This window comes from Convolutriloba macropyga, chromosome 6 (assembly GCF_964194025.1).
Source record: "Convolutriloba macropyga chromosome 6, txConMacr16.3, whole genome shotgun sequence".
Classification (NCBI taxonomy): domain Eukaryota; kingdom Metazoa; phylum Xenacoelomorpha; order Acoela; family Convolutidae; genus Convolutriloba; species Convolutriloba macropyga.
This window is the reverse complement of record NC_134473.1, coordinates 73,974,746-73,989,210: the sequence shown is the minus strand read 5'-3', so window position 1 is coordinate 73,989,210 and position 14,465 is coordinate 73,974,746. Positions and strand designations below refer to the sequence as shown.

At 34.0% G+C, this 14,465-nt stretch overlaps 2 protein-coding genes across 2 annotated transcripts in view; one reads left to right on the top strand and one right to left on the bottom strand.

The window, feature by feature from the left end:
* LOC142340611 (poly(A) RNA polymerase GLD2-like) overlaps window positions 1–14,465 on the top strand; it is a 303,984-nt gene that overhangs the window by 106,763 nt on the left and 182,756 nt on the right. The gene's annotated exons all lie outside the window — the stretch shown is intronic.
* The window catches only part of LOC142340612 (uncharacterized), a 355,986-nt gene that overhangs the window by 181,015 nt on the left and 160,506 nt on the right, over window positions 1–14,465 (bottom strand). The window lies entirely within an intron of this gene.

The window sequence follows — 14,465 nt, the reverse complement described above, 5'->3', positions numbered from 1 at the left end:
AAGTTCATAAACTGCGGCGAATCGTAGCCGATAATCAAAAGGACAGCTCAAGAGATCTAAAAATCAACGCAAACTGCATTCAAAATAGAATGGTTTTAACCCGTTCTAAATATTCTGCTTCACTGCATGCCAAGGGATGTCTAAGGCTAAACACCAAGTAAATGTAACCTTTGGAATGGCATCATATCTTCCTAGAACTCAGAAAACTGATCAATCGTAATAAATGCTGTTTCCGATCATTTGTAAGTTTACCACGTGGCTGCTAAATGTTGTAATAATAAGTCACATGTACAGGCTCACATTTGGTAATTGTTTATTTTTTGGTAGAATATGACTATCGAAATTTTAAGATAACATAATTTTTTAAATAATTTGAATTAAAATGACGAGGGGGGGTCATAATTTAGTTTAAGCGTAAAAGTATAGCTGGAAAGTGAAAGAAAAGGAAACAGAGATCCAGTAGTAGCCTGGTAATTACCATTGCTGAATACCTCTGCGCTGGAGAACAATAAAAGCGGTTTCAAAGCAAGCAAGCACTTCATTTGTGTTAGGATATGACTATAATTATGAGCCAATTGAGTTGTGCTGAACAAGCACTTGTCTGTGTATCTGAGATGCGCTTATTTCTCAGCCAGTGGACTATATGCAAAAATAGTTGCAATCAAGTATGCTAAACTAATTGCTAAAAAATAATTTTTGTTAATTTTTCATCATGTGTTTGAAAGGCAGCTGTGAAAACAAGATTCTGCGAATTGAACAGATCTTAGATGAATTAAAATTTCTTGAGATTCAAGTACTTAAACTGCGGCGATAATCAAAAGGACAGCTGAAGAGATTTTAAAATTCATGCAAACTGCACTCAAACTAGAATCTTTATATCGCTAACAACAATCTGCTTCACTGCATACAAAGCAAGGTCTAAAAAAGTCATATCTACAAGCTCGCATTTGGGAATTGTTCTTTTTTCATAGAATATGAGTATCGAAGTTTTAAGATAACGTAACTTTTTAAATATTTAGAATTAATATGACGAGGGGGTCATAATTCAGTTTAAGCGTAAAAGAATAGCTGGAGAGTGAAAGAAAAGGAAACAGACGTCCAGTAGTAGCCTGGTGTTTACCATTGCTGAATATCTCTGCGCTGGAGAACAATAAAAGCGGTTTCAAAGCAAGCAAGCACTTCATTTGTGTTAGGATATGACTATAATTATGAGCCAATTGAGTTGTGCTGAACAAGCACTTGTCTGTGTATCTGAGAAGCGCTTATTTCTCAGCCAGTGGACTATATCCAAAAATAGTTGCAATCAAGTATGCTAAACTAATGGATTAAAAAATAATTTTTGTTAGTTTGTCATCCTGTGTTTGAAAGGCAGCTGTGAAAGCAAGATTCTGCGTGTTGAACAGATCTTAGATGAATTAAAACTTCCCGAGATTCAAGTACTTAAACTGCGGCGATAATCAAAAGGACGGCTGAAGAGATTTTAAAATTCATGCAAACTGCACTCAAACCAGAATCTTTTTATCGCTAACAACAATCTGCTTCAATTCATACAAGGCATGGTCTAAAAAAGTCATATCTACAAGCTCGCATTTGGGAATTGTTCTTTTTTCATAGAATATGAGTATCGAAGTTTTAAGATAACGTAACTTTTTAAATAATTAGAATTAATATGACGAGGGGGTCATAATTTAGTTTAAGCGTAAAAGAATAGCTGGAAAGCGAAAGAAAAGGAAACAGACATCCAGTAGTAGCCTGGTGTTTACCATTGCTGAATACCTCTGCGCTGGAGAACAATAAAAGCGGTTTCAAAGCAAGCAAGCACTTCATTTGTGTTAGGATATGACTATAATTATGAGCCAATTGAGTTGTGCTGAACAAGCACTTCTCTGTGTATCTGAGAAGCGCTTATTTCTCAGCCAGTGGACTATATGCAAAAATAGTTGCAATCAAGTATGCTAAACTAATGGATAAAAAATAATTTTTGTTATTTTTTCATCATGTGTTTGAAAGGCAGCTGTGAAAAAAAGATTCTGCGAGTTGAACAGATCTATAGAAAGAAATACATCTTCCTGAGATTCAAGTTCTTAAACTGCGGCGAATCGTAGCCGATAATCAAAAGAACAGCTCAAGAGATCTAAAAATCAACGCAAACTGCATTCAAAATAGAATGGCTTTAACCCGTTCTAAATATTCTGCTTCACTGCATGCCAAGGGATGTCTAAGGCTAAACACCAAGTAAATGTAACCTTTGGAAAGGCATCATATCTTCCTAGAACTCAGAAAACTGATCAATCATAATAAATGCTGTTTCCGATCATTTGTAAGTTTACCACGTGGCTGCTAAATGTTGTAATAAAAAGTCACATCTACAGGCTCACATTTGGTAATAGTTTATTTTTTGGTAGAATATGACTATCGAAATTTTAAGATAACGTAAATTTTAAATAATTTGAATTAAAATGACGAGGGGGGGCGTCATAATTTAGTTTAAGCGTAAAAGAATAGCTGGAAAGTGAAAGAAAAGGAAACAGACATCCAGTAGTAGCCTGGTAATTACCCTTGCTGAATACCTCTGCGCTGGAGAACAATAAAAGCGGTTTCAAAGCAAGCAAGCACTTCATTTGTGTTAGGATATGACTATAATTATGAGCCAATTGAGTTGTGCTGAACAAGCACTTGTCTGTGTATCTGAGAAGCGCTTATTTCTCAGCCAGTGGACTATATGCAAAAATAGTTGCAATCAAGTATGCTAAACTAATGGATAAAAAATAATTTTTGTTAATTTTTCATCATGCGTTTGAAAGGCAGCTGTGAAAACAAGATTCTGCGAGTTGAACAGATCTTAGATGATTTAAAACTTCCTGAGATTCAAGTACCTAAACTGCGGCGATAATCAAAAGGACGGCTGAAGAGATTTTAAAATTCATGCAAACTGCACTCAAACCAGAATCTTTATATCGCTAACAAGAATCTGCTTCACTTCATACAAGGCAAGGTCTAAAAAGTCATATCTACAGGCTCGCATTTGGGAATTTTTCCTTTTTCGTAGAATATGAGTATCGAAGTTTTAAGATAACGTAATTTTAAATTTGAATTAAAATGACGAGGGGGTTCATAATTAAGTTTAAGCGTAAAAGAATAGCTGGAGAGTGAAAGAAAAGGAAACAGACATCCAGTATTAGCCTGGTGTTTACCATTGCTGAATACCTCTGCGCTGGAGAACAATAAAAGCGGTTTCAAAGCAAGCGAGCACTTCATTTGTGTTAGGATATGACTATAATTATGAGCCAATTAAGTTGTGCTGAACAAGCACTTGTCTGTGTATCTGAGAAGCGCTTATTTCTCAGCCAGTGGACTATATCCAAAAATAGTTGCAATCAAGTATGCTAAACTAATGGATAAAAAATAATTTTTGTTAATTTTTCATCATGTGTTTGAAAGGCAGCTGTGAAAACAAGATTCAAGATTCTGCGAGTTGAACAGATCTTAGATGAATTAAAACTTCTTGAGATTCAAGTACTTAAACTGCGGCGATAATCAAAAGGACAGCTGAAGAGATTTTAAAATTCATGCAAACTGCACTCAAACTAGAATCTTTATATCGCTAACAACAATCAGCTTCACTGCATAAAAAGCAAGGTCTAAAAAAGTCATATCTACAAGCTCGCATTTGGGAATTGTTCTTTTTTCATAGAATATGAGTATCGAAGTTTTAAGATAACGTAACTTTTTAAATAATTAGAATTAATATGACGAGGGGGTCATAATTTAGTTTAAGCGTAAAAGAATAGCTGGAGAGTGAAAGAAAAGGAAACAGACGTCCAGTAGTAGCCTGGCGTCTACCATTGCTGAATATCTCTGCGCTGGAGAACAATAAAAGCGGTTTCAAGGCAAGCAAGCACTTCATTTGTGTTAGGATATGACTATAATTATGAGCCAATTGAGTTGTGCTGAGCAAGCACTTGTCTGTGTATCTGAGAAGCGCTTATTTCTCAGCCAGTTGACTATATCCAAAAATAGTTGCAATCAAGTATGCTAAACTAATGGATAAAAAAAAATTTGTTAATTTTACATCCTGTGTTTGAAAGGCAGCTGTGAAAACAAGATTCTGCGTGTTGAACAGATCTTAGATGAATTAAAATTTCTTGAGATTCAAGTACTTAAACTGCGGCGATAATCAAAAGGACGGCTGAAGAGATTTTAAAATTCATGCAAACTGCACTCAAACCAGAATCTTTATATCGCTAACAACAATCTGCTTCACTTCATACAAGGCAAGGTCTAAAAAGTCATATCTACAGGCTCGCATTTGGGAATTTTTCCTTTTTCGTAGAATATGAGTATCGAAGTTTTAAGATAACGTAATTTTAAATTTGAATTAAAATGACGAGGGGGGTCATAATTTAGTTTAAGCGTAAAAGAATAGCTGGAGAGTGAAAGAAAAGGAAACAGACATCCAGTATTAGCCTGGTGTTTACCATTGCTGAATACCTCTGCGCTGGAGAACAATAAAAGCGGTTTCAAAGCAAGCAAGCACTTCATTTGTGTTAGGATATGACTATAATTATGAGCCAATTGAGTTGTGCTGAACAAGCACTTGTCTTGAGAAGCGCTTATTTCTCAGCCAGTGGACTATATGCAAAAATGGTTGCAATCAAGTATGCTAAACTAATGGATAAAAAAATAATTTTTGTTAATTTTTCATCATATGTTTGAAAGGCAGCTGTGAAAACAAGATTCTCCGAGTTGAACAGATCTTAGATGAATTAAAACTTCCTGAGATTAAAGTACTTAAACTGCGGCGATAATCAAAAGGACGGCTGAAGAGATTTCAAAATTCATACAAACTTCACTCAAACCAGAATCTTTATATCGCTAACAACAATCTGCTTCACTGCATACAAAGCAAGTTCTAAAAGGTCATATCTACAGGCTCGCATTTGGGAATTGTTCTTTTTTCGTAGAATATGAGTATCGAAGTTTTATGATAACGTAATTTGAATTAAAATGACGAGGGGGTCATAATTTAGTTTAAGTGTAAAAGAATAGCTGGAAAGTGAAAGAAAAGGAAACAGACATCCAGTAGTAGCCTGGTGTTTACCATTGCTGAACACCTCTGCGCTGGAGAACAATAAAAGCGGTTTCAAAGCAAGCAAGCACTTCATTTGTGTTAAGTTATGACTATAATTACGAGCCAATTGAGTTGTGGCGAACAAGCACTTTTCTGTGTATCTGAGATGCGCTTATTTCTCAGCCAGTGGCCTATATGCAAAAATAATTGCAATCAAGTATGCTAAAATAATGGATAAAAATATGTTTTTTTAAATTTTTCATCATGAGTTTAAAAGGCAGCTGCGAAAACAAGATTCTGCGAGTTGAACAGATCTTAGAAGAATTAAAACTTCCTGAGATTCAAGTATTTAAACCGCGGCGATAATCAAAAGAACAGCTGAAGAGATTTTAAAATTCATGCAAACTGCACTCAAACTAGAATCTTTATATCGCTAATAACAATCTGCTTCACTACATGCGAAGCAAGGTCTAAAAAAGTCACATGTACAGGCTCGCATTTGGGAATTGTCCATTTTTGGTAGAATATGACTTTCGAAATTTTAAGATATCGTAACTTTTGAAATAATTTAAATTAAAATGACAAGGGGTCATAATTCAGTTTAAGCGCTAAAGAATAGTTAGAATGTGCTTCCACATCTGTTTCCAAAGAAAAGGAAACAAAAGACATCCATTGGTATCTTAGCGAATACTTTTGGTATATACCGCTACACTAGAGAAAAATATTAAAAACGGTTGATTTTGATCCAAAGATTGTTAGCGGGAAGCAAAATGATCAGTTGGGCTTTTGTCCAGGCAACTTTGTTGTGAAATTTTTGGCATAGTAAGCTATAATTGCCACAGAAAAGCCACCCAGTGCTGATTTCTTCAGCTGGAGTGTTTTTGGAATCTCTTTAATGAGGATTGATATCTGCGAATGGTTGCCAATAATGAAAAGAACGGCGCAACAGCTCTTGAAATCTATTCAAGCTGCATTCAAAACAGAACACTTTAAAATCGTTTTAAAATATTCTTCTGGGCTGACTGCCATGCAAAGTCTACGGTTAAAAACCAATTAAAAATATTTTTTCGAAACGCGTCATTTTTTTCTCTAATACAAAAAATACAGATCAGTAGTAAAAAATGAATGCATTCTCGATAATTACTGTATTCAGTACGTGGCTGCTAATTGTAGGAAAAAATTATCAGAAACAGGTGCTCATTTGAGAATCATTTTCTGTTTTGTTGTCTATCGAAAATTAAAATATACTTTTGAAAAGGTTTTATAACCTACGTAATGACGATAGAGAGAGGGGTTGATTTCACAGTTTAGTTAAAAATTTTGAGACTATCGTTTGATTTTTTTGCAATCTGAAATCAGAAAAGGCGGAGTTAAACAAAACGAAAGTTAGCATGACAATATATCGACTTGTTTTGATGGTATTATTGATATAAGTGGCTTTGGAAAACCGTTCTTGCGTAAACTTTTTCAACTCCGGCGTGCAGTTCATTTTCTTATTTTTCAAAGTTTGAAAATTTGTCAATATTTTGCTGATTTTCATTACCTAGCGCAACAACTTTTGACAATTTTTTAAAAAAAATTTTGCTTGCAACATGAGAAAATTGGTCTTTACAATACTGTCTATTCCGGTTAGTCGATACCAAAATTTGGACCTATTTTGTTTTGGGTCCCTCAACTTAGGGGGATTATTTGTTTTATAACCCATAGTCTCACGTGCATTATTTTGACATAGTAGCCTTCTAGATAACAACAGATAATTTGTAACTGTGTTCTAGCACTTCTTGTAAAGATGTTTTTTGTGGTAATCAGAATTGATCTCCTCTCCGCTATTTTAAGCAGCTCAACTCAAGTGGTGGCTGTTCACTACTAGAAAAATGGTGTAATTTTTTCCACTTCAAATTTTATTAGTGATTATAATGGTATAAAATAACATACAATGACGGTACTTGAAGCCATTTTAGTGATTTTAGTCCCCTGTACGGAAGCAGATTACGATAGATTAGAATTTCCATTAGTGGTTCGAGAACAATTCCTCGAACGTTAGTCGGTTATGTTTTGATTTTTTTTGTTACATGTAGTGTCAATTATTTTTTCATCTGGAAAACAAATTTAAGCAATGAATGTAAACAAATAAGTTTCCTAAACAACTAAGAAAATATTTTTAAAAATGCACTAAATTGCCCGTAGCGTTGATTTTAATGTCAAAATATACTTTGTAAGAAATTATGAATTGGGGTTTGCTCGTTATTGTCTGAAATTCCCCATTTACTTCAGAATCCAAAGTCAGATACAAAAACCGTTTTCAAATACAGAGAAAAAACAAATCAAGAAAACAATTTTTTTCAACTTACAGTAACTTTAACGTAACTTTCAACAAAAAGGTAAAAAGGTGTGTTAAATGACAATTTTTAATTAATTGAAGAGTCTGATTTTTGATACCGCGTTGTGGAATACGAAGCTATCATTCATTTTATGCATCATTCTCTTTTCAGAAAACTTTAAGATTCATTATTCTTCTCAATTTAATTTTATCCTACAAAACTTGGGTTTCTCCGTGCAAGTCAAAACAGTAGAATGCAACAACTTACCCCTCCATTAAAATAGTATAATACGAAAATCCAATTTAAACTCACTATCTTTGCAAAGGAATACAATCCCATTCATACCGTTCTTAAACAGAAGCCGAATAACGTCAAACTGCCATCTTAACCCAAACACGAAAACACAGTAACGCTATCATGAGATATGTCAAATAGGAATTCTTTACGACAAGAAACCCTGGTCCATCTGCTATTTAAATTGTACATCTCTCCGTTAAGTGAGTGTGGGAACAATGGGTAGACAAATACCGAATCAAAAAATTCCTTTAAATTGATGGTCGAAACAACCTCACAGAACTGATGGATATTATGCATTTGAGTACACACGCCCTCAAAATGTTACATTCGATCGTTAATTATTCATCTCAAACTGCAGTAGAGGGGAAAAGAGTAGAACAGTTTTAAATAATTTTTTTTCTCATCAGTTTCTCTCAATTTATCATCAAAGAACGTGCAAAGCACTATTCAATACTGTCAATTCCAGTTAGTAGATACCAAAATTTGGACCTATTTTTTTGGTCCCTCAGCTTAGTGGGATTATTTGTTTTATGAACCACAGGCGCACGTGCATTATTTTGACATAGTAGCCTTCTAAATAGCAACAGATTGTTTTTAACTGTGGATCATAAAAACATATGAACCGAAACAAAATAGATCCCAAAAGTTGTTGAGTTGTTTTGTTTAACATCTTCAGCATTAGCTTGCTGAAGCACGATACTTTTTAATTGCTCTCGAACGAAGCACTTCTTGTAAAGATGTTTATTGTGGTAAACTTTTTGAGCGACTTCTGCGCTCTCGATTTTTTTGCTTTGGGTAATCAGAATTGATCACCTCTCCGCTAAGCAGCTGAACTCAAGAAGTGACTGTTCGCTACTAGAAAAATGGTGTCATTTATTCCATTTCAAATTTTATTAGTGATTATGATGGTATATAATAATATACAATGACGGCTTTTGAAGCCATTTTAGTGACTTTAGTCCAGGAGACTGAAGCGGATTACGATAGATTAGAATTTGCATTAGTGATTCGAGAGCAATTCTTCGAACGCTAGTCGGTTATGTTTTAATTTTTTTTTGTTACATGTAGTGTCAATTATTTTTTCATCTCGAACACAAATTTAGGCAATGAATGTAAACAAATATACTTCCTAAACAACCATGAAAATTTTTTAAAAACGCACTACATTCCTCGTAGCGTTGATTTTAATGACAAAATATACCTTGTAAATATACCTTGAAATACAAAACTGTCATTCTTTGCTTATATCATTCTCTTTTCGGAAAACCTTGAGATTCATTATTCTTCTCAATTTAATTTTACCCTACAGAACATGGGTTTCTCCGTGAAAGTCAAAACAGTTGGACGCAACAACTTACCCCTCAATTAAGATAGTAAAATACGACAATCCAATTTAAACTCGCTATCTTAGCAAAGGAAAACAATCGCATTGATACCCTTCTTAAACGGAAACCGAATAAAGTCAAACTTCCATCTGAACCCAAACAAGAAAACACAAAAACGCTATCATGAGATAAGTGAAATAGGAATTCTTTACGACAAGAAACCCTGGTCCATCGGCAATTTAAATTGTGCATCTTTCCGTTAAGTGACCATGGGAACAATGGGTGGACATATACCGAATCAAAAAATTCCCATAAATTGATGGTCGAAATAACCTCACAAAACTGATGGATATTATTGATTTGCGTACCCACACCCTCAAAATGTTACATTCGATCGTTAATTATTCATCTCAAACTGCAGTAGAGGGGGAAAGAGCAGAACAATTTTATATAAATTTTGTTTTTCTCATCAATTTCTCATTCCTTTTTTTTAAATTTCTTATCAAAGATTGTGCAAAGTACTATTCAATGAGACCTCTACAAAACTCAACATAATATCTGCACCTGAAATTTTTGACTGAGAGCAGGAGTGACACAGAAACAAAAACAAACAATGTCTATAATACTGTCACATCCGGTTAGTAGATACCATACTTTGGACCTAGTTTTGGTTTGGTCCCTCAGCTTAGTAGGATTATTTGTTTTATTACCCACAGGCGCATGTGCATTATTTTGACATAGTAACTTTCTATATAACAACAGATGATTTGTAACTCTGGATCATAAAAACAATTGGACAGAAACAAAATAGATCCCAAAGGTTGTTGAGTTGTTTTGTTTAACATCTTCAGCAATATCTTGCTGAAGCACGATACTTTTTATTTGCTCTCGAACGAAGCACTTCACGTAAAGATAATTTTTGTGGTATACTTTTTGAACGATTTCTGCGCTCTTGACTTTTTTGTTTTGGGTAATCAGAATTGATCTCTTCTACGCTATTTTAAGCAGCTGGACTCAAGTGAGGCTGTTCACTACTAGAAAAATGGTGTCTTTTTTCCACTTCAAATTTTATAAGTGATTATAATGGTATATAATAACTTACAATGACGGCATATGAAGCCATTTTAGTGATTTTAGTCCCCAGGACTGAAGCAGATTACCATAGATTAGAATTTCCATTAGTGGTTCGAGAACAAATCCTCGAACGTTAGTAGGTGATGTTTTGATTTTTTTGTTACATGTGTCAATTGTTTTTTCAACTGGAACATAAATTTAAGCAATGAATATAAACAAATAAGTTTCCTAAACAACTAAGAAAACATTTTGAAAAATGTACTACATTCCCCGTAGCGTTGATTTTAATGTTAAAATTAAACTTGTAAGAAACTATGATTTGGGTTTTTGCTTGTTATTGTCTAAAATTCCCAATTTACTTCAGAATCCAAAATTAGATTCGAAAACCGTTTTCAAATACAGAGAAAAAACAAATCAAGAAAACAATTTTTTTTTAACTTAACGTAACTTTAACGTAACTTTCAACAGAAAGGTAAAAACGTGTGATATATGAAAATTTGTAATTATTTGAAGAGTCTGATTTTTACCACCGCGTTTTGAAATACAAAGCTATCATTCTTTGTATATATCATTCTTTTTTCGGAAAACTTTGAGATTCATTATTCTTCTCGATTTAATTTTACCCTACAAAACTTGGGTTTCTCCGTGCAAGTCAAAACAGTAGAACGCAACAACTTATCCCTCCATTAAGATAGTAAAATACAACAATCCAATTTAAACTCGCTATCTTAGCAAAAAAAACATTGATATCGTTCTTAAACAGAAGCCGAATAAAGTCAAACTTCCATCTGAACCCAAACACGAATAAACAAAAACGTTATCATGAGATAAGTGAAATAGGAATTCTTTACGACAAGAAACCCTGGTCCATCTGCAATTTAAATTGTGCATCTTTCCGTTAAGTGACCGTGGAAACAATGGGTGAACAAATACCGAATCAAAAAATTCCCATAACTTGATGGTCGAAATAACCTCACAAAACTGATGGATATTATTGATTTGCGTACACACACCCTCAAATTGTTACATTCGATCGTTAATTATTCATCTCAAACTGCAGTAGAGGGGGAAAGAGTAGAACAGTTTTATATAATTTTTATTTTTCTCATCAATTTCTCTCAATTTCTCATCAAAGAATGTGCAAAGTACTATTTAATGAGGCCTCTACAAAAATCAACAAAATATCTGCACCTGAAGTTTTTGACTGATAGCTAGAGTGACACAGAAGCAAAAATAAACAAAGTCTTTCAGTATCTTTTCCAATTTTTTTTTTGTGTTTTCAAACAGTGGAAGAACTTTGAGAAATAAGCGGAGATAAGAGTTAGTGATCTCAGGGTGAATTTTCAAATTTGGATTAAATGTCTCTATAGTGTTCATTTTTTGACGGACTATTTTCACAAAAAATGCTTGATACTTATTTAAGACAAATGCTGGGGTTCAAATTTATATAGTATTTCGAACATCACACTCAGATAGTTTTTTAAATTTGTATTTCCGCACCTTTTTGTGGCCGCTACTTTATCATGCTAATTTCCCTACCGATGACAATTTTACGGAAATTGTGAAAAATGCGGCCATAAAAATTGAAGAGGATTGAATTTTGAAGTACTGAAGTATGCAGTGTGTTTCTCTTTATGAATTTTTTTTGGACAAGGAACGTAGATTTCCTACACAATCTATCTATATTTGGAACCAATTTAAAACTTCCAAGCATTTTTAAGCTGACATATCTGAAAAACAGCACAGGTTTTAAACGTTGCCTAAGAAATAACAGATAAATGACAGATTTGTTTGAACGTAGTCGCACATTTAAGGTCCTGTTGCTGCCTTTTTTGAAGATTATTTGATATCAAATTTATTACTCACCCACTTTTACAACCATCTTGCCGTCCCACGCTTAAACAGATGTATGTTTGCATAAGGAACGATGCCAAGGTTTGTTTGATTTTTTTTAGTTGAACCTAAAGTTTTAAGTAATGTTTGAACACTTCAGTCAAGACCGTCTTTCTTCAAGCCTTCAGTTTGGCTGAGATTTTGCTGAGGACTTCGCAAAATGTGATAATAAATTCAAGAACATGACTAAAGGTTTAAGTCATCAGAGCTAGCGGTAGAATTGATCAACTTCCGAGCAGGTTTTTATGATTGAGACCCCGTATTCATTCAGTGTAAATTTCATATGTAATACATTTTCACAATTGATTAGGCATCTTTAAGAAACAGCACAGGTCTTAAAAGTTTCCAGAGAAAAAACAACAGAGAAATGACAGATTTGGGCGTAGATGCGTATTTAAAGTCCTATTGCCGCTTGTTTAGACCTAAAGATTATTTGATATTAATTCTTTACTCACACACGTTTTCAATCATCCTGCCGTCCTACAATTAGACAGATATATGTTTGCTTAAAAGGAACGGTTTCAAGGTCTTGTTTAATGTTTTTTTTGGGTAAACTTAAAATTTTAGGTAACGGTTAAACACATCAGTCAAGATCACGTCTTTCTTCAGTTCTTCAGAAGGCTTCGCAAAATGTGATAATTGATTCTAAAACGTTACTAAAAGTTAAAGTGATCACAGCTAGTGGTAGTACTGAACAACGGGATTCTTATCATTGAGACCCCGTAATCATTCCGTGTGAGTTGCATATGTCATATCTGCATTGTATCGACCGAAAACTTTTTGATCATACGCTTTGTCGATAAAAAGAATTTGAAATGTTGGGTAAATATGCAAATCATCTAACTGTTCTGACGTAGGCTCAGATTTTTTGACACTTTCCCAAATATTTTTTTTTCAACTGTTCATTTTACAAACAGTTTAATTGCCATGTTGCAAAATGTAATAAAAAAACAGTTTGATTGCCATGTTGCGTTTTTTCTCCTCTTCTTATAGTGTTTATTTCGTCATAGTCATTAGTAGGAGCAAACATTTCGACAAAAGCGTAATCCAAAAAATTGTTGAAATTTTGAACAAGTTAACTGAAATTTTTTTTTACTACCCATCTAATTACTACACTTTTAAAAGAAATCTAAACGATTTCTTAAACAGTTTGTTGCAAACTATGAAACTCATTGTTTTGGTAAAGTGTCATGGCGTGACTTCAAATTTTCGTGATTTCTTTAAAACAATAACTAATAAAATAAATTTTGGTTTTGTTCCCATTTGTAATTTGAAAGTGTAATTTCTCCCTGTCTTTAATGATTGTAAACGTACAATGTCTCCTTTGAATGAAAACTGTTGTAATATTGTAACAATTACTCATCTAACATAATAACTGTAAAATACACTGCCTGGAGCTTTACACAAAACTGTAAACACTCAGGTAATTCACTTTTTCTTCTTTTTTCTTGTTCGTATGTGTTGTGTAATTGTTTGTTGCTTTTCTCCACTATCCATCAATACTTTTTATTATTTGTAAATTGCAATATAGAAAAAAATATTCGCATGCTTCTCGGTGATGTTTTCCAATTACACCGAATAACCAGTTCAACTTTTTTTCTCAACTAATTATCTTTTTTCTTTATCAGTTGTCAAACTCCATTGGATTAAGCGATTATGAACAAAATCAGGGGGATCAAAGTGTACTTTCGTCATAAATGGATTTCACTTACATTTTTGACCTCAGTTGGTTTTGAACTTTCAGCAACCGATCTGTTGAGCACTTTTAGCGCACCGTTTGTAAATTTTTTCCAACTAAAAGCGATAAAAATCGATAAAAAATTGGTGTTCATCAGCACAGGCCGTCGCCAAGGATGACTTGGCGAATTTATTAGGTGGATCGCATTGAATGTCGCATTACATATAGCTTGATTTACCTGGCATATTAATCAAGATTAAAACACTGACGTGCACATTTTAAAATGCCGAAAGTCTGCAGTGCCAGAAGTGAAAATGCCAGAAGTTGCTACTTAGCCAGAAGTTGAATTTCGTTGACTTTCGTCATTTTAAAACGTGCGCGTTTCGTGTTTTAAGCATGGTTAATTGACTCTGCTTGAAGTCACTTCGAAATTCTGACTTAATATCTCGAACGGCTTCGCGGTTTTCGATAAACGCCAGAAGTTCTCAGTGACTTCAAGCAGAGTCACTGAACCATTACGTCACTAACCTTCACAATTTCTCCGATTAATCTCGGATATTAATATCTCGGATATTAATCTGAGTGAACTCAGTGGCCTTTTAAGTGGTGTCGGGAAGCTTTGGCTGGCGAATGGGTTTAGTCGATTCAAAATGAGAAGTTGGTCACATGCTTAATTATGACAGGTAAGAAAATCGATTTGATCAAAAATGTTTAGTTGTTCAACCATTACAATTGGTGTGCAGTCAGGTCGTCGGCATGAGTTTTGGTTGTCTCATCCTAGTAAGAGCAAGGAATTAGAATTAGAG